Source organism: Saimiri boliviensis, chromosome 20 (assembly GCF_048565385.1).
Source record: "Saimiri boliviensis isolate mSaiBol1 chromosome 20, mSaiBol1.pri, whole genome shotgun sequence".
Classification (NCBI taxonomy): Eukaryota; Metazoa; Chordata; class Mammalia; order Primates; family Cebidae; genus Saimiri; species Saimiri boliviensis.
The window spans coordinates 3,522,563-3,542,657 of NC_133468.1; the positions used below are offsets into that span (position 1 = coordinate 3,522,563).

At 45.2% G+C, this 20,095-nt stretch overlaps 1 long non-coding RNA gene across 2 annotated transcripts in view; it reads right to left on the minus strand.

The window, feature by feature from the left end:
- Nucleotides 1-2,374: 2,374 nt before the first annotated feature.
- The window catches only part of LOC120360353 (uncharacterized), a 28,196-nt gene continuing 10,475 nt past the window's right edge, over nucleotides 2,375-20,095 (minus strand). The window contains exons 2-4 of one of the 2 annotated variants that reach the window (XR_012515290.1): nucleotides 13,397-13,546; nucleotides 6,098-6,282; nucleotides 2,375-2,661 (exon numbers count right to left, since the gene is read on the minus strand). This is a non-coding gene — a long non-coding RNA (uncharacterized LOC120360353). Of the gene's footprint in view, nucleotides 2,662-6,097; nucleotides 6,283-13,396; nucleotides 13,547-17,957; nucleotides 18,424-20,095 lie in introns of those variants that run through there. The other variant, XR_012515289.1, reaches the window with a different exon arrangement.

A 20,095-nucleotide genomic window follows, 5' to 3' on the forward strand; every position in this document is an offset into this window, starting at 1 on the left:
TTGCATTTAGACAGTGGCCCATCTTTCTGTAAAAGTCCACACACATCTTTCTGCATTCTTTCTAAGGGTTTCCTAGTAAATACATCGTATAGATATACCATACTTTACCTAACCCCCTAAGAATAAATGTTTTGGTGGTTTTCAGTTTTTGTTAGTATCAACAATGCTGCAATAAAATACATTTTTCTACCTACAGATAGATTTCTAAGGCAGAATTGCTGAGTCAAGATTTGTATAAATTTTTGCTAGATACTAGAAAATTGCCCTCCAAAAATATTGTAACAGTTTATACTTTTGTTTTGTTTTGTTTTGTTTTGTTTTGTTTTTTTCTGAGACGGAGTTTCGCTCTTGTTACCCAGGCTGGAGTGCAATGGCGCGATCTCGGCTCACCGCAACCTCCGCCTCCTGGGTTCAGGCAATTCTCCTGCCTCAGCCTCCTGAGTAGCTGGGATTACAGGCACGCGCCACCATGCCCAGCTAATTTTTTGTATGTTTAGTAGAGACGGGGTTTCACCATGTTGACCAGGTTGGTCTCGATCTCTCGACCTTGTGATCCACCCGCCTCAGCCTCCCAAAGTGCTGGGATTACAGGCTTGAGCCACCGCGCCCGGCCTTTTTTTTTTTTTTTTTTTTTGAGACAGAGTCACTGTCGACTAGGCTGGAGTACAAATGGCTCCATCTTGGCTCACTGCAACCTCCACCTTCCAGGTTCAAGTGATTCTCCTGCCTCAGCCTCCTGAGGAGCTGGGATTACAGGTGCCTGCCATCATGCCTGGCTAATTCTTTTGTGTATTTTTAGTAGAGATGGGATTTCACCATGTTGGTTAGACTGGTCTCGAACTTGTGACCTTGTGATCTGCCTGCCTTAGCCTCCCAAAGTGCTGGCATTACAGGCGTGAGCCACCGTGCCCAGCCAGTTTATACTTTTGACAATAGTGTATGATGTTTCTCCACATCTTCATTAACACTAGGTATTATCAACATTTTTCACCTTTTACCAAGCTGATAGTTGACAAATGCTGGGGTTTTTGTGTGTGTGTTTTTTTTTTAATTTTTATTTTGAAACAATCTAAACTTACCAAAAAAGTATAGTATAAAACATTTTTTTCTGAACCATTTGAGATTAAGCCACTGACATTATGCCCTATCACCTCAGAATACTTTTGAGTGTGTATTTCCTACAAGAACCCCCTGCATCATCAGCATACAACCGTGAAAATTAGGGAATCAACATCGATTCATTACTACTACCTAATGCTCAGACCCCATCCAAGTTTCTTTCATTGTCCTAATGTCCTTTAGAGCAAAGATTTTAGTTTAGAATTGTGCATTGTTAATTAGTGTTTGCATCTTTTTTAGTCATCTTCAATCTAGAATAGTGTCTCAGCCCTTCCTCAACTTTCATGACTTTTCAAAATTACAAGCCCTACTCACCTCGCTTGGGCACTGACACCCTAACTCCCTGCATGGTCCCCTCTTCACCTTGCTTGGGTGCTGAGACCCATGCCAGGCCATGCCCCACCACCACATGGGCCTCCTTGACCCCCTCCTCACCCTGCTTGGGCTCCAACACCTAGCTTTGGGACACTGAAGCTCTGTCCCCTCACAGCAGAATCCTATCTTGGTTGGTTTTGTATAACGGAAGCTGAATTGTTTAGGAAGGGAAGGAATTCTTTATTTTCATCTCTTAGTAGAATTTTAAGATTTTCTATACATAGGTCCAGTTAAGGTTATTTCTAGCTTCAATAAATGTTTAAAGGAGAGTAAATATCCTCAACAGCTTTACATTAAGTTCATTGGCAAATGTAAGGTTTTTTCTTGAGGGAAGCTTTAACAAAGTCCAAGAATGTGACCTTGTGCTTGGTGAAGGAGCATCAGCTGATACAGGAGGCTCAGAGGAGAGTGGCTGTCCCTTCTCATGACCACTATCCCAAGAATTCCTTTGAGAGAAGTGGGACATTTGACAGAAATTGAAAAGCTGACTGTTGGAGATTACATTTCTTCTTGAGGGCCTGGATTATGATTTTCTGTATGTAGTCTTTTCCCCAAAGCAAATTCATCCCAGAAGAGTCTCCGGGGAAAATTCCAGTAAATTGAACACTTAATTATCATAAATTTCAATAGGGAAAATTGTTATGCATTCCAGAGCCTCTGAATTAACATACCTTTTTGTTAAAATCCTTTACGTCCCAATAGATAATCTCTGCTAAAAGTTAACTCAGTGATTAGGAGTTTCTCTTCAATGGCTAGCCTAAAAAACAGCTGTTTCCTACCTGCCTGCTTTCCTCACCTTCACTGCCACCTGTCATTCAGCTCCTTCCTACTGAGTGTGAGGTGCCACATAATTCAGTTGCTCACAGTCAAAGCTTGCAGCTCAGAGTTCAGGTAAGTGGACCTTTAATGCAAAACAAACCCACAAAACAGAAGAAATTTGATCAATAAACATGGTGCCAATGATGATATCGCACACAGTGAATAAGCCATTGTATAGAAAAGCAGAAAATAGAAGATGAGGAGGAGGACACATGGAGAGTCACTGCTGTTGGATTCATCTTCAAAGATGGGCCACACAGTGGTCTCGCTTCCTGGCCCTCAGCCACTCACCAATGCTTTGCAAGCTGTTTCATGCTTATTAAATTAATTCTTCATCCAACTGATGACCTGAAATAGAAAGTAAAGACTGGGATAAGCCTGAGTTAGCAGGAGCTTTTATCTCCTTTAGGAAGCACACAGTAGGTGGCAGGACACTGCAGGACCTGGCTCTCAGGTGGCCATACGTGTATCTGCAGAAAAATGTGTTTATAGCTATTCAAACTCATTTCTTGGAGACTCATTTGATAGCTCAGGAATGTTATGCAATCTTAATAAGTATAGCTTTTTTAATCAACTTGAATAAAATGTATTGTTATAGGAAATTAATGGCTGTGGCAGTCCCTACTTATTGCCTCTGCAAAGAGTAGCCATATATCTGCAACCCACCTCTGTTATCACTATCCAGCCCCAGTGGCTCTGGAATGACAACACAGAACTCTTTTTTTTTTTTTTTTTTTTTTTTTGAGACGGAGTTTCGCTCTCGTTGCCCAGGCTGGAGTGCAATGGCGTGATCTCGGCTCACCGCAACCTCCGCCTCCTGGGTTCAGGCAATTCTCCTGCCTCAGCCTCCCGAGTAGCTGGGATTACAGGCATGCGCCACCATGCCCAGCTAATTTTTGGTATTTTTAGTAGAGACGGGGTTTCACCATGTTGACCAGGATGGTCTCGATCTCTTGACCTTGCGATCCACCCGCCTCGGCCTCCCAAAGTGCTGGGATTACAGGCTTGAGCCACCACGCCCGGCAACACAGAACTCTCTTTAAGGCAGCATGGCCCTTACCTCAGTTTACATTTTCATGAAAACACTGGTTTAGCCATATAGGCTGCTTTGTGGCTTGACCTCTGATGTGGGTTCACTTGTGCCCCCTAAAAGTATATGTTCAAGTCCTAACGCCCAGTAAATGCAAATGTGACCTTATTTGGAAATTGTATCTTTACAAATGTAATCAAGTTAAGATGAGCTCACACCGGATTTGAGGGGCCCTGACTCTAGAGACTTGTCCTTATGAGGAGTGAGAGATTTAGAGACACACCATGTGAGGTAGGGATTGGAAAAGAATGCCAGAGATTGCTGGGAGCCACCAGAAGCTGAAAGAGGCAAGAAAGGATTTGCCTCTAGAGCCTTCAGAGGGAGATGGCCCTGCTAACAACTTGATTTCCAGCTTCTATATTCCAAGTCTGTGAGAAAATAAATTTCTGTTACTTAAGCTTCTCAGTTTGTAGAATAGTCATGGGTCACTTAACAACGGGAATACGTTCTGGGAAATGCATCATTAGGCCATTGTATGAATATCATAGAGTGTACAGTCACAAACCTAGCTAGGAGAGCCTACTACGCAGCTGGGCTGCAAACCAGTACAGCATGTGACTGTACTCTGAATACTGTAGGCAACTGTAACACAATAAGTACTGTGTATCTAAACATAGAAAAGGTACAGTAAAAATAATGGTGTTAGGCCAGGTGTGGTGGCTCACACTGTAATCCCAGCACTTTGGGAGGCCCAGACAGGTAGATCACAAGGTCAGGGGTTTGAGACCAGCCTGGCCAACATGGTGAAACCCCATCTCTACTAAAAATACAAAAATTAGCCAGGCATGGTGGCGGGCACCTATAGTTCCAGCTACTTGGGAAGCTGAGGCAGGAGAATCACTTGAATCTAGGAGACATAGGTTGCAGTGCGCCAAGATCATACCTCTGCACTCCAGCCTCAACAACAGAGTGAGACTCTGTCTCAATAATAATAATAGTGGTGTTATAATTTTCTGGACTACTGTCAAATATGTAGTCCACCGCTAACTGAAATGTTATGTAGCATGTGACTACTTTGTTACAGCCACCCCAGGAAATTAATACAGGCTGCAAGAGCCAAACAACCTTGATTTTTCTTTTTTTAGAATTTCAAATAAAGTTGCATACCGCACTTGACATTGGGGTGAGAACATCAATTTGGTAATGGAACTGTCACATAAATTATCAGCTCAGTTGAAACTGGCTGAGGAAAACTGTACATGAAGTTTATTGTTGAAAACATTTATTTCTTCAAATTCTAATAAGTATTAACCATTTCAGATGGTTTGTATGTGCTAGGTTTTACTTACTCATTTTTACCTCACAACGATTATCTTGGTGAGAAACTTTCATCCACATTTTACAGAGGAAGAAAATCGATTAAGAGCAAAGTCATAGTTATTGAATGTCAGGGTCCAACCTAGACCCAGGGCAGTCTGTCTGCAGTGCAGAAGTTCTTGTGGCCACACTCTGCCACCAAAAGAGCAGGGCAAGTCCCATTCTCTATGAAGAAACGCTATTTGGAGATGCCAGAGATATCATGTATGCTTTAGGTCTCACCTGTGTCTGATGGGGTTGAGGACAAATGTCCACGAAACCGCTGTAAATATTAACAAGTGTATTAGTAAAGTTTCTCCAGAGAGGCAGAACTAATAGGAGAGAAAGGTGGATGAGAGGAGATTTATTATTGGAATTGGCTCATACAAAGACAGAGGCTGAGAAGCCTCACGATATGCCTTATGCAAGCTGGAGAATCAGAGAAGCTGGTGGCACGACCCAACCCAAGTTGGAAGGCCTGAGAAACCCGGAAGCACATGGGGTAACTAAGTTCAAGGCTAAAGGCTTGAGAGCCCCAGAGGGCCACTGGTGCAAGTGTTAAGAGTCCAAAGGCCAAAGAACGTTGAGTTCTGTGGCCCAAGGGCATGAGAGAAGGGTGTCGCAGCTCTGAAAGACAGAGTTTACCCTTCTTCCACCTTTCTGTTCCATCTGAGCCCTCTGTGTAGTGCCTGCCTACAATGAGGGTTGATCTTCCCTACTCAGTCTACTGAGTAGGTCTCAAGCCTTTATCCTGGAGCTTAGTTACACCATACGCTTCCTTATTTCTCCAGCCTTCCAACTTAGACCAAGCCGTGCTACATTTCTTTCTTACAGTTCTGAAGGCTGGCCAGTCCGAGATCAAGGAGCAGGCAGATGTGGTGTCTGAGAAGGGCCCACATGCTTCTGGTTTGGAGATGGCAGTCTTTGTGTGGTAGTCTCACATGACAGAGAGTAGATACAAAGCTTTTGTGTCTCTTTTTATAATGCCGCTGCCATGATCTGAATGTGTCCCCGGAAATTCAGCCACACAAGTCTCTCCAGAAACACAGTCCTTCCCAGAAACAGTGTTTCCCCAGCCATCTGGGCATCTCTCAATCCTGTCAAGTTGACACCTAAAACTATCACAAGGACACTCTACAAGTAACTGGTAAACCCACCAGAAGATCAGGGTCCAGATGCAGAAAGCCAGTGCTGATGAGTTTTTAAATAGCTTGGGGTCTCTTGATTGGGCTGTTATAACAAATCACCATAGACTGGGTGGCTTAAACAACACACATTTCTTTCTGACAGTTCTGAAGGCTGGCAAGTTCAAGATCAATGTGCAGGCACATCTGGTGTCTGATGAGGGCCCACCTGCTTTCTGATTTGCATTTGGCAGTGTTCTTGTGGTATACTCACGTGGCAGAGAGCAAGCTCTTGTGTCTCTTTTTATAAGGCCACTGCAATGGTCTGAATGTGTCTCCCAAGATTCATGTGTTAGAAACTTGATCCCCACCAGCTGTTTGGAGGCTGAGGTAGTAGGATTGCTGGAGCTCAGGAGTTTGAGGCTGCAATGAGCTATGATCATGCCATTATACTCCAGCCTAGGCAACAGAACAAGGCCCCATCAGTCAGTCAGTCAGTCAATGCATAAATAAGTTTATCTATCTAATCCCAATGCAATAGCTGTGAAAGAACAAATATTTGTTCTTTATAAATTACCCCGTCTCAGGTATTCTATTATAGCAGCACAAAATGGACTAACTAATCCCACTCATGAGGGCCCTACCCTCATGACCTAATTACCTCCCAAAGTTCCCCCTCCTAATACCATCACAATGGGGTTAAGATCTCAACATAGAAACTTTGTGGGGAGACAAACATTCAGTCCATAACATAGAGTGTCAGCTTGGGCTGCTATAACAAATACCAAGCCATAGAGTGGTGGAGAAATTGATTTCTCAGCTCTGGGAGTTGGAAGTCTGAGGTCATGGTGCCAGCATGGTCAGGTTGTGGTGACGGTCCTCTCACAAGCTGCAGATGGCTGCCTTCTTACTGTATCCTCACATGGCAGAAAATCAGCAAGCTAGCTCTCTGATCTCTTAGGCAGTAATTCCATTCACGAGGGCTCCACTCTCACGACCTAATTACCTCCCAAAGGCCCCACCTCCAAATACTATCACATTGGGAAATAGATTTCAACATACTAATTTTGGGTGACAGTCCATTCACAACATGGAATGAACCGTGAGACTGCGGACCAGAACGTGGAAAGTGCAGCCTTGGAGACAGTCCCTATGCTGGAGCCTGGCTCATTGCCAGACACAACCACCAAATCCTCACCCTGACCGCCAACCCCCGCCACACTGGAACCTGAACTGAGAGGCCACCCTTTCCTTGCAGGACCAGCTCCTAGGATAGCAGTTCTCAAACTTGAGCAAATGTCAGAATCATCTGAAGGGCTTGTTAAAACACGGACTTGTGGGCGCTAGAGTTCCTTCTTTCTGGGTGGCTGAAAAGTTGTTTGGTTACAAGTTCCGGGGCGATGCAGATTCTGTGTGTCTGGAGATAACATTTTGAGCACTGCTGTTTCAGAAGTTGTCCACATTAAAGTCTACTCGTCCCGAGTGGTACCAAAAGGGTCATGAGGTGGTCGGTGCACAAGATAAAAAGTGAAAACACTCTCTTAGAATTTAAAAGAATACTTCCTAACACCAATAGGTAGTTTCTAGTTAATGGAATTATCAACCATGGCTGTATTCATTTCTTATTGCTGCTGTAACAGATCACCACAATGTGGTGACTTAAAACAATGTAAATTTATTAACGTAGAGTTTGGGATATCAGAAATCAGAAATGCAAGCCCAGGTGCAATGGCTCATGCCTGTAATCTCAGAACTTTGTGAGAACAAAGCAGGAGGATGCTTGAGCACAGGAGTTTGAGACCAGCCCCATCTCTACAAAACGTGCAAAAATTAGCAGGGCATGGTGGTGCACGCCTGTCGTCTCAGCGACCTGGGAGGCTGAGGGGGAAGGTTCACTTGAGTCCAGGAAGGTTGAGGCTGCAGTGGGCCATGATTACGTCACTGTACTACAAGCTGGGTGACAGAACAAGACTGTCTCAAAGAAAAAAAAGAAATTAGAAATGAATCTCACTGGGCTAAAATCAAGGAGTCAGCAAGAGTTGTGGTTTTTTGTTTTGTTTTGTTTTTGAGATGCGGTCTCGCTCTGTCGCCCAGGCTGGAGTGCAATGGTGTGATCTCAGCTCACTGCAACTTCTGCCTCCTAGGTTCAAGCGATTGTCCTGCCTCAGCCTCCTGAGTAGCTGGAATCACAGGCATGTGCCACCATGCCCAGCTAATTTTTGTATTTTTAATGGAGACAGGGTTTCACCATGTTGGCCAGGCTGGTCAACTCCTGACCGCAGGTCATCTGCCCACCTCGGCCTCCCAAACTGCTGGGATTACAGGCATGAGCCACCACACCTGGCCAAGGAGTTGTGTTTTTATGGAGGTTCTAGAAGGAAATACATTCCTATTCTTTTCCAGAGACTGTCTACATCCCCCCATTCCCATCTTCAAAGCCAGCAGTGGCTGGTCAAGCCTTTTTCATACTGCATCACCTTGAAACTGACTGTCTTACCTTCTTCATTCACCTACAAGGACCCTTGTGATTACATTGGGCCCTCTGGGATAATCCAGAATAACATTCCAAGATTCTAAACATCTTTAAAGTTCCTTCTGCAATGCAATACATGTTCACAGGTTCCAGAGAGTAGGAGGTGGACATCTTTGGGAGGCCATTATTCTGGCTACCACAGTGGTGAAAACCACTAGCTACTTGCTAGACTCTGTACTTCCCTATCTGTGGGCACATAACTACACTACACTTTCAGCCTTCTTTGCATTTGGGTGAGGCTGTGTGGCTAAGGTCTCTCCAAAGGCAGGTGAGCATAACTATGTGTTACTGCCAGGTTAAGTCCATGAGAACGTCCTCTGCATGCTTCTCCATTTTCTTTTCCCATTCTTAGGACCTTAGCGGGTGGCAGAGCCTAGGTGCCTATCTTACTTTGTTTTCTGTTGCTTGTAACAGAATACCTGAAACCGGACAGTTTATAAAGAAAAGGAATTTAGTTCTTACAGCTCCAGAGGCTGACAAGTCCAAGGTCAATGGGTCGCATCTGGTGAGCACCTTCTTGCTGGTGGGGACTCTCTACAGTCTCGGGGTGTACAGGGCATCATATGGTGAGGGGGCTTAGTGTGCTAGCTCAGGTCTCTCTTTCTCTTCTTATGAAGCCACCAGTCCGAATCTTGTGATAACACATTAATCCATTAATGCCTGAATGGATTAATCTATTCGTGAGGATAGAGCCCTCATGACCCAGTGATCATCTCTTACAAGCCCATTTCTCAATACTGCCAGATTGACAAGTTTCAGGATGAGTTTTGGAGTTGACAGACATTAAACCAAACAGTGCCGGAATGACCAAAAAGAAAGGAACCACCTGCCGACCTGAACACTCATCCTGGACTGTCAAGTGAGCAAGAATTAGATTTTGGTGAGATAGAGGTTACACTGTGGAACCTTTGCATTTGGGTTCTGCTTGTTATGGAATTTAGCCGATCCTAACTAATATATAAACAAGCATATTTCTTCAGAGGCTACGTTGACTCCCAATATCCATTTCTCAGAAGACCTCACCTTGTACTGCCCTAGCAAGACTGAGATAAGGAACCACAATTTTTTCCTCTCTCCTTCAATAACGTATTGGCAACAGGTTCAGGGGAGGTACAACATGAGACCTGCGGACGCCCGCTTCCTTTGTCGCTTTGGGCATACTTTCTTTCTCACGGCCTTTTGCAAGGTCCCGTCCTTCAACTCTACTGCCCTCACTGGCTTCGCCATAGGGCCCCTTAGCTTCCACTTTCAAACGTGCTGGGCTTGGCCCCCGTGTTGTCAGGCTTCCCTGCACTCTGTTGTACCATCCACTAATCCTCGATTCCTCTGTGTCCTTCACTGTCAAACTTCTTGAAAGGGTAGCTGACCTCTGGCCCGACTTTGGCTGCCTCCCGTCCTCTTGCCACTATGGACTCAAGTTTCTACTTTTGCTTATTCAACCGATATTTACTGAGCCCTTTCCTTGGTACTGCGGATAAGGCAAGAGTGAAAGGCTCCGTTTTGCTGCTTCTATCCAGCATAGACCATTAGACAGGCCCTTGCGAGGTCAGGGAATCCACACCGACGGGGAAGCTCCGGGGAGGGGAGAGGGAGGAGGAGGGTGGGACGCTGGAAGAGGAAGGAAGCAAGGAGAGAGGAACCCGAGGGAGCAGAGCCTGACTGGTCGCGGGGATCTGGGAAAGACTACGAAGCCTTGTCAGAGCCGGCAGCTGAGGGCGGGTTAGCCCATCAAAGGACGAGGAGGGAGAAAGTTACAGGCGGAGACCCCGGTGGAGAATGGCCGGCCTGGAAGCCCCAGCATGTGCACTTGGCAACTGAGGTCAAGGACGTGCCTGAGAGAGAGGAAAGGAGGAAAGTGCCCTGGGGGCCGGAGAGGGGTTTGGAGGCTGGGAATGGCGAGGAGCTGCTGGGTTGGGAGGTGCTCCGGGCACCGCGCACCGCGCACCGCAGCCAGAGCGCCAAGAGCGGTCGCAGTTGGGCCAGGCCCCTCCTGCCGTCCCTGCCAGCGCGCCCGCCCCCTGCTGCGCCTCTCTCTGCAGCTGGGAGACCCGGTTGTGCCTGACTAACAGGCCGGTTCTAAGTTATAAAAACATGACGGACTGAGGCAGCAGAATCGCTTGAACCCGGGAGGCGGAGGTTGCAGTAAGTGGAGACCGCGCCGTTGCACTCCAGCCTGGGCAGTAAGTGTAAGGCCGGTTGCCTCGCTGGGAGGCCGGACACACCCACCTCTGCACCCGGCACCTGACTCTGCACCCGGCACCTGACTCTGCACCGGGCACCAGGCTCTGCACCCGGCACCAGGCTCTGCACCCGGCACCTGACTCTGCACCGGGCACCTGACTCTGCACCGGGCACCAGGCTCTGCACCCGGCACCTGGAGCAGTCTCCTGGATCTGCAGGTGGGTACCATGTGCTGATGTTGGCAAAGCAACCTCAGTGCCTAGAGCACCTCAAAGAGCAGGGCAACTATTGCTCTACCTCTGAACTGCCACCCGAAAAAGAAACAGAGGCCTGCCTTGTTGAAGCCACTGTGCTTGGTGTCTTTTTGTACAGTGGATTAGCCAGTTGCCTAACTAGAAGACCAAGGCTCAAAGGAACACACTTTGAGCTTCTCCACAGTGTGAGAACCTCTGCATTACCTATACCAAGCCTTCCCTGGCACCCAATTTATGGAAGACCATTTCTCTTCTCATAACACCTGTCCTCATGTGGCTTTGGCCTGTTTAACAGCTTTCTCAACTCCATCCCGATAGAGAAATCTGAAGCTTTCATGGATGAGGGGATCTAAAAAGTTAGTTCTTCCAATTGGTCATAAATGTAGATATTAATTTATAAACTGATACAGGAACACACAGCAAATGAGTGGAAAATCCAGTTCCTGTTTACTTTTCTCCGGGCCTTGTTTCCTGCCAATGCACGCCTTCTCTTCATTCTTTCCACTCTTCCTCACTTCTCCTTCCCTTTAATTTTTCTCTGTTATGTCTAAATAAGCTGTCCATGCATGGCACTCCATGGGCTCTGGTGACAGACTCAACAAGGCAGTGGCCTAAAGATGGAGTGACCAGCCGATCAGTCACACAAGTTGTTCCAGTGTAATTACTTTCACAGGTGTTTCAGTCTGGATGATAAATTGTACGGACACTCTACTCAAAGAACGAAGAACTTTATGTCTGTCTTGCCTCAAAGTCCAAGGTGAGCATGCCTGCCTGGCCGCTCTCCCTAATTCCTTTTAAATCATTGCTTTGCCATACTTCAGCACATTGCTGTCATCTGTGTGGTTGAAGATGGACTGCTGCCACGTTGAGTCACCAGTGACTTTTTGATTCTTTAATTCCAGTTTAACTGGCATTCCTCTTTGTGTGTGTATTTAGTTCTATGCAGTTTTATCACATGTGTAGGTTTGTGTAACCACCACCACAGCCAAGATACGGAACAGCCAAGTTTGTTTTTGTTCACTGTCACTTCTCCAAAATCTAGGGCAATGCCTGGCACAAAGACACTCAGTACATATTTTTTTTTTTTTTTTTTTTTTTGAGACGGAGTTTTGCTTTTGTTACCCAGGCTGGAGTGCAATGGCGCGATCTCGGCTCACCGCAACCTCCGCCTCCTGGGTTCAGGCAATTCTCCTGCCTCAGCCTCCTGAGTAGCTGGGATTACAGGCACACGCCACCATGCCCAGCTAATTTTTTTTGTATTTTTAGTAGAGACGGGGTTTCACCATGTTGACCAGGATGGTCTCGATCTCTTGACCTCGTGATCCACCCGCCTCAGCCTCCCAAAGTGCTGGGATTCCAGGCTTGAGCCACCGCGCCCAGTTGAATGAATGAATAAATGAATGAATGAATGGTGTGCTAGTCTGGGTTTCAAGATGCCATAGCTGAGATGCAAAACCCAAGTAGTGCAAGTGAGGTACATGTGGCAGTCTAGAGGTAGGACCAGCAGGATAGCTGTGCCATCTATCTCTGGGCCAGGCAACCGCTGCCGTCCTACTATGTCCCTAGCAGATGTGCAGGGGATGAGCAGGGCCCAGTCTTTACAAGGGCAGGGCCTGGAGTTGTATGCCTCACTCCCCCTCATATCGTACTGGCCAGGACTTAGGTGTTTAAGTACACACCACACTGCATAGGAGGCCCAGGTAGATGGTATGACTTGCCTGCAATTCTTCCTTCTCTCTTTTCTCTTGGTAGTGATTCACCAAAGTGGAGAGTACTTTTCTACAACTCATGCAGGGCTTTGGCCAATGGAATATGGGCAGAAGCGAGCACGTTAGTTCTGAGCTGATGCCTTAAGAGTCCCCTTGTGTCTCTGCTCATCCACGGGCCCTGTTGCCACCCCAGGTGGTCACTGGTCCAGAGGACGAGAGACAACCGAAGCAGCCCTGACTCAGTTCTTAGCTGGAAGCACAGCTGTCTCAACTGGCCTGCAAGAAAAATTAATGGCTTCTTTGATAAGCCGCTGAGATTTTGAGGTTGCCTACCATGAGCTCAGCCTTAACTGGGTTAGCTCTACTGGAAATGAACATTTGCGGACTTTGAGCATTCTGCAGTATGAGAGGGGCCCCTCTCTGGATGGAGCAGGGAAGACCTGACCTGTAGGGACTCCTTAGGATTCCAGAGCAGAGCCCAGGCCACTTAGTTAGCATGGATAAGAGGGAGACGGCATGCTTTCCTGGGATTCTCATGGGTAGAAGGACTGGAGATCAGCTGAACTGGGGCCAGATGGAAGCACCTCTGTCTTGCGGCCTCTTCGGGATAAAGGGAAGTTTGGGGTGAGAAGAATGATAATGGAAAGCTGCCATGTCCAAACAAATAAAACTGTCCCGTTAACAAGTTGAAGAAGAGTTTTCCCAGTGAGTTGAGAACTGGTGCTAATAATAGAAGCCTCAGATAACTGTGCCTTTTGCCATAGTAAATAGTTCATTTGCGTCTATCTGTTGCCCATACAGCTGTAGAGAATGATACTGCTCCAATTTGGATCCAATACAGTATTTGGAATGCATGGAAAAGATAACTGAGGCCTTTCCCAGATCAGGTGCCTTACCTCTGAAGGGTTATTTCTCCACGTCATCAGCTCTCAGTTTAGTGCTGAATGCAGCTGTTGAGGGAAGCAGCTGTCTTCCTTGCTGATTATCCTGCCAACAGGAACTTGGGTGTGCAGAAATGACATCAGATTCTTTCCACCTGGAAACTGCTAGAGATGTACAAGAGGTTAAAAAGCTTTTAAGAGCACCGCAATTTGGGCGTGAATATTCATTTTGAGGTGGATGAATTAGTTCCTGATAAAGTATTGGCTGCTTATTTGAAACTGGTTGAGGGAAAGAAAACATGACTCTAAAAAGTTCTTCAAATACATATATATCCTAAATTTTAACTGGTTTTTATTGATATTTATCTGTCTACTTTCTATTATGAAAATTTTCAATATTTAAAGTGTCAAAAGAATAAAACCACAAATGCTTCGCATCTAGATTCAATGGTTGTTAATGCTTTACCATATTTATTTTTTCTCTTCTCTCTGTCTCCCCACAAACACATCATGCGCATAATTTTTGAAAATAAGTTGTCAGTATGACATCATGATCCCTAAGTACTTCAATATGAATCTCCTAAGAATATAGAAAATCTCCTGTATAACCACACCACCACTATCACACCTAGGAAACTTAGCAATGATTCTGCAATCACAACTAATATACAAGTCATCTTTAAATTTTCACAATTGTCCCTTAAATAATTTTATGCAATTTCCCCCCAGACTGAATCAAGATTTGTGGATTCCACCTGGAGGTTAATCTGGAAAATCTCCCCCACTTTAACCCTCTGTTTGGTTTTCATTTACAACGTCGACTGGAATCTGCACCAGCTGTCCTAAAGAAAGTCACACACCCCTGTTTGCCCGATTGCTTCCTGATGGTGTCCTTTAGCTTACTTTTAAGCCCTTAAAATGGAAGCTAGGGTTTTTGTTTTGTTTTTTGTTTTTCTGAGTCTCGCTCTATTGCCAGGCTGGAGTGTAGTTGTGTGATCTTGGCTCACTGCAACCTCCGCCTTCCAGCTTCAAGCGATTCTTCTGCCTCAGCCCCCCAAGTAGCTGGGACTGTAGACATGTGCCACCACGCCCAGCTAATTTTTGTATTTTTTAGTAGAGACGGGGTTTCACCATCTTGGCCAGGATGGTTTTGATCTCTTGACTGTGTGATCTGCCCGCCTCAGCCTCCCAAAGTGCTGGGATGACAGGCATGAGCCACCGCGCCCAGCCAGAATTTAGGTTTTCGGTTTAAATAAACTTTTTTTTTGTTTTTGTTTTTTTTTGTTATAAACAATATCTTATAGGTGTTCCATTAGGAGGTCCACGCGTTGGGTTTTTGCACTACCAGTGATGCTCTGGGGGATGACCTGCTTAAGAAAGTAGTTAGTCCCTGAAAAGTTACCTTTGCCTGAGAACATCAACTAAGGCAAAGTTTACATGCTATTGCTTTGCGGGGTGGAGGTGCAATGCTATGAAAGAAGGAGGGGAAAAATGAATTGGGGGGAAAAATACAAAGTAGTCCATTGCTGAATTGGCCACCGCTTGATAAACAGCACAGTTGACTGCTTGGCCGTGTGAGACATCTTTGGAGGCGCTGTGTAGTCCCACTGCATCTCAGAGGAGTCCTACAAGACAAAGCTCATGGGGTGTCAAAGAACCTGTACTTCATGGCCGGGCGCGGTGGCTCAAGCCTGTAATCCCAGCACTTTGGGAGGCCGAGGCGGGTGGATCACGAGGTCAAGAGATCGAGACCATCCCGGTCAACATGGTGAAACCCCGTCTCTACTAAAAACACAAAAAATTAGCTGGGCATGGTGGTACGTGCCTGTAATCCCAGCTACTCAGGAGGCTGAGGCAGGAGAATTGCCTGAACCCAGGAGGCGGAGGTTGCGGTGAGCCGAGATCGCGCCATTGCACTCCAGCCTGGGTAACAAGAGCGAAACTCCGTCTCAAAAAAAAAAAAAAAAAAAAAAAAGAACCTGTACTTCAGGACTGTGTCACTAGGTGCCTCTGCACAGCCACTGGGAAAGCCAGGTCACCTATAGCCTGTTGGACCTGGGCACAGGAGTTGCTGCAGCTCCTGCCCTGGCAGCTGTAATCACATGGCCTTGCCAAAGACGGTGCTGCCTGTCATTATAGGAGGTAAGGTGACAAGGAAGCTGGAGTTTTCCGCCCAACACTGGGGCTGCTTTACCCAGGATCAGGGCAAGTGGGTCCCCAGGGCAGGCAGGGTCAAATGGATGTACTGGGTGGATATCAATTAGATCCAACATTTATTTCCCTTTGAAATTACTAAATGATTCGTGCGGTACACTTCTTCCCCGTAGGAATATTCTATTGCCCCGCCACTTTTAGGTAATGGTTTTAACAACCATTGATTATTCTTTTTTTTTTTTTTTTTTTTTTTTTGAGACAGAGTTTTGCTCTTGTTACCCAGGCTGGAGTACAATGGCGTGATCTCGGCTCACCGCAACCTCCGCCTCCTGGGTTCAGGCAATTCTCCTGCCTCAGCCTCCCGAGTAGCTGGGATTACAGGCACGCGCCACCATGCCCAGCTAGTTTTTTGTATTTTTAGTAGAGACAGGGTTTCACCATGTTGACCAGGATGGTCTCGATCTCTTGACCTGGTGATTCACCCGCCTTGGCCTCCCAAAGTGCTGGGATTACAGGCTTGAGCCACCGCGCCTGGCCCCATTGATTATTCTTGCCTGTACCATTTATTACAGCAAGAGATGCACGATGTGAAGGCTGGTTATGTTCATCACCACGACGACATCATTGTTTGTAGGCTTTTTCAGGAACACAACTATGGTGCTTTATTTGCATATGTCATGAATATTTATACTTAAAAATACGTATATGATGAAGTAGTATGAGTTTATATTGCTATTAAAATTGAACATAACAGTGTTTAAATTCTTTTTTATATTTTATCTTTTTCTTCTTATACTGAAAAATTCCTAGTTCCTAAAAATGTTGATATATATAGTCAGAGTAGCATGTCCAAGTTGCCCAAATTAACATTTTTGTTTATTGTTGGTTTAGATCAATTTTAGATAGAATTGGTCATTTATTTCATTTAAGGTCTGATTTTAAGGCATTTTCCTTTATAAATTACTTTTATTTCTGAATACGTGGAATAAATGGTTCAAAAGTCAATATTGTGTAAAAACATTTGATCAGAGGAGTCTCACCCCAGTTCACATCCCCACCAGACTCCCTACAAGGATAGGTCATCATGTTGATTAGTTTCTGGTTTTTCCTGTTCTGTGTTTCTTTTTGCAAACATGAGCAAGTACATAAATATGTGTTTGTTTGTTTGTTTTTGTTTTGTTTTAGACAAGGTTTTGCTCTGTCGTCAAGCTGGAGTGCAGTGGCGCGATCTCGACTCACTGTAACCTCCGCCTTTCGGGTTCAAGGGATTCTCCTGCCTCAGCCTCCTGAGTACCTGAGACTACAGACATGAACCACCATGCCCAGCTAATTTTTGTATTTTTAGTAGAGATGGGGTTTCACCATGTTGGTCAGGATGGTCTCGATCTCTTGACCTTGTGATCTACCCAACTTGGCCTCCCAAAGTTCTGGGATTACAGGTGTAAGCCACCGTGCCTGGTATACATACATTTTAATTTATCCTTTTTTCTTACAAAAATGTGGTGCACTATACACTCCATTCTGTCTTGCTTCTCTCTCTTAATAATGTACGCTGAAAGCATCATTCCGCATTGGTTCACAGACACCTTAAATACAAACATTTATCAATTGTTTATCATATGTCAAATGTATTAGGGTAGGCTAGACAATGCTCCAGTAGCAAAAAATCTAAAACAAAAACAAAAATACCCAAACCACATTGGCTTTGTAAATAAAGCCTGACCTCTCACTCACATAAAGTCCTTTGTGGATTGGACAACCCTCCTTACAAGTTATCTTATCACTGTATCACCTAGAACATACATCTATATGGTGGCTTACTGGCTAGAGCCATCACATGGACTCAAACTGGTGGAAAATGTGGTCTCTATGTTTATGAAGAGGAAACTGAGATGGGATTTGGTGAATACTAGCATTACCTCAGCCACACTAGGCTTTATATAAGCCTCACAACAGCTCTGTAAATTAGGTAATCTTATTATTCCCATTTTACAGCTAAGGACATTGAGGCTCCAGGTGTTTATATGCCTTTCAAAGTCAGAGTGTTCCTGTGTATCAGGGTTCATTTCAAATCTAGGTTTGTCTGCCTTTAAAGCCTGCACTCGGCCGGGCGCGGTGGCTCAAGCCTGTAATCCCAGCACTTTGGGAGGCCGAGGCGGGTGGATCACCAGGTCAAGAGATCGAGAGCATCCTGGTCAACATGGTGAAACCCCGTCTCTACTAAAAATACAAAAAATTAGCTGGGCATGGTGGCGCGTGCCTGTAATCCCAGCTACTCAGGAGGCTGAGGCAGGAGAATTGCCTGAACCCAGGAGGCGGAGGTTGCGGTGAGCCGAGATCGCGCCATTGCACTCCAGCCTGGGTAACAAGAGCGAAACTCCGTCTCAAAAAAAAAAAAAAAAAAAAAAAAAAAAAAAGCCTGCACTCACACCAAATTCTATGGTCAATCATTACTGTCCATTAATAAAGCCTGGGAAATCCATTTCATCCACGCTTGAATGCAAATCTCCAACATTAGCAATCTGTACAAGGGGTACAGAATAATAAATATTTAGAGTTAAGATTCATAAGCTGTTTTCTACAAAAAAGTGCAAGATTAAAATGAAATCCCTGGACCAATAAAGACTAAAACATCACAGGACACGATGTTTCAGTAAATGGGACAATAAAGCAGTTTTATTTATAATTTCTGAATCAAGAGCTAATTGTTACAGGAATTTTTTAAACCTCAAAGTGAAACTGTAAACATTTTTTCTTACTCTTCCTAAGTAAAGGCATCATATATTCAGCACATGAGAGAAGTTGCAGATCTTTCAAAACCATTTGGGGTGGCTCAGATGGACTTATGTCAAGTAATCTCCAAGGATTTCAAAGTCGAAAAACATTCCCTTTAAAGGAAGAAATAAAACAAAACAAATCAAAAATCACATGGCCACTCGGACAGTGCCTTTGCCCCACATTGTCACTTACTGCCTAAGACTCCACGCAACAATGTGCCCAGCATATGCTTTCAGAAAGTGTTACCACCAACTAAAACTGGGAACTCCAAATTAGATGAAGCATTGCCCTCTGTATGCTGGGGTTGTAGACTCAGTGAAAAGGTAGGTGGTTCCAGAAGGGTGATTTCCCCTCACCTGCAAGTGTGAAACTAACACCTGGCTGTTAACCCAACACAGTTTTCACAAAGACTACCCCGCAAGTTTCATTAACCTATCAGTGGCTTTCAGGCACTCTGGGCTGTGACTACAGTTTAGTCAGCCAGTGTACACACACACACACACACACACACACACACACACACACTCTCTCACAGAAGTTTTATGAGACTAAATTCAGGCAATACACTCTGATCCCCCACCCTACCCCACCTGCCTACAGTCAAATCCCACTGTCTGTCCCACATAGGCCAAGACTGTTCATCCCCTGAGATTCAGGACCTTTGGGCTTGGTTTGTCCTTTTATTCTTCTTTTCCCCTCCCTGTCCTCCATCCCTCAGCAGAAAATCAATCATTGTATGAAATTGCTCACACATCGATGTTACCACGAAGCACTGCACTCTTCCCTGCCTCCCTGCTGTTGAGGCTGTTTCTTTAACCTTTGGCTAAAGGCAAGGATGAACGTCACCTCCCAGACAAGGCTTCTCCAAGTCTTCGGCAGCTAGGCCTTGCTGGGCCTCCTTGCAAATAACTGAGCCTTTCTTCACTGGTTCTCCTTTCTCTCTGTCTCTCTCTCTCTCTGCCTCTCTCTGTTTCTGTTTCTGTTTCTCTCTCTCTCTCTCTCTCTCTCTCTCTGCCTCTCTGCCTGGCCACAATTCCTTCTGAGGCCTTATCGCCCTTTGTTAACACTTACTTATCCAGACTCTTCTGCCAGGGTCATCTAAAAAAAGTCCAATCAAACTGGCATTAAAACAAAACCAGGCTGGTCGCGGTGGCTCAAGCCTGTCATCCCAGCACTTTGGGAGGCCGAGGCGGGTGGATCACGAGGTCAAGAGATCGAGACCATCCTGGTCAACATGGTGAAACCCCGTCTCTACTAAAAATACAAAAAATTAGCTGGGCATGGTGGCGCGTGCCTGTAATCCCAGCTACTCAGGAGGCTGAGGCAGGAGAATTGCCTGAACCCAGGAGGCGGAGGTTGCGGTGAGCCGAGATCGCGCCATTGCACTCCAGCCTGGGTAACAACAGTGAAACTCCGTCTCAAAAAAAAAAAAAAAAAAAAAGAAACAAAAAACCCTAATCATCGTTAATGTGTAAATAATTACCACTGGGTAAATATTTGAAATTTTGTATTTAAAAAAATCTAACCAGTATTTATTAAGTTCTGCTGCCTGTGTCTAATACTGTTAGGAGCACACAAAGGTAACCCACAAGTTCTTGCATTCAAGAATCACACTGGAAAACGAGATTTAGTTAAATGAAAGCCATTTAAGGATGACCCAAAGAATAAAATGAGTCTGGAATGATTAATAAAATCAGATAATGACACTGTGTTTCCTCGTCTGTGGAATCACAGCGGATTTGAACAGGTTATCCATAAAATTCTCTTTTATTCCAAATAAAT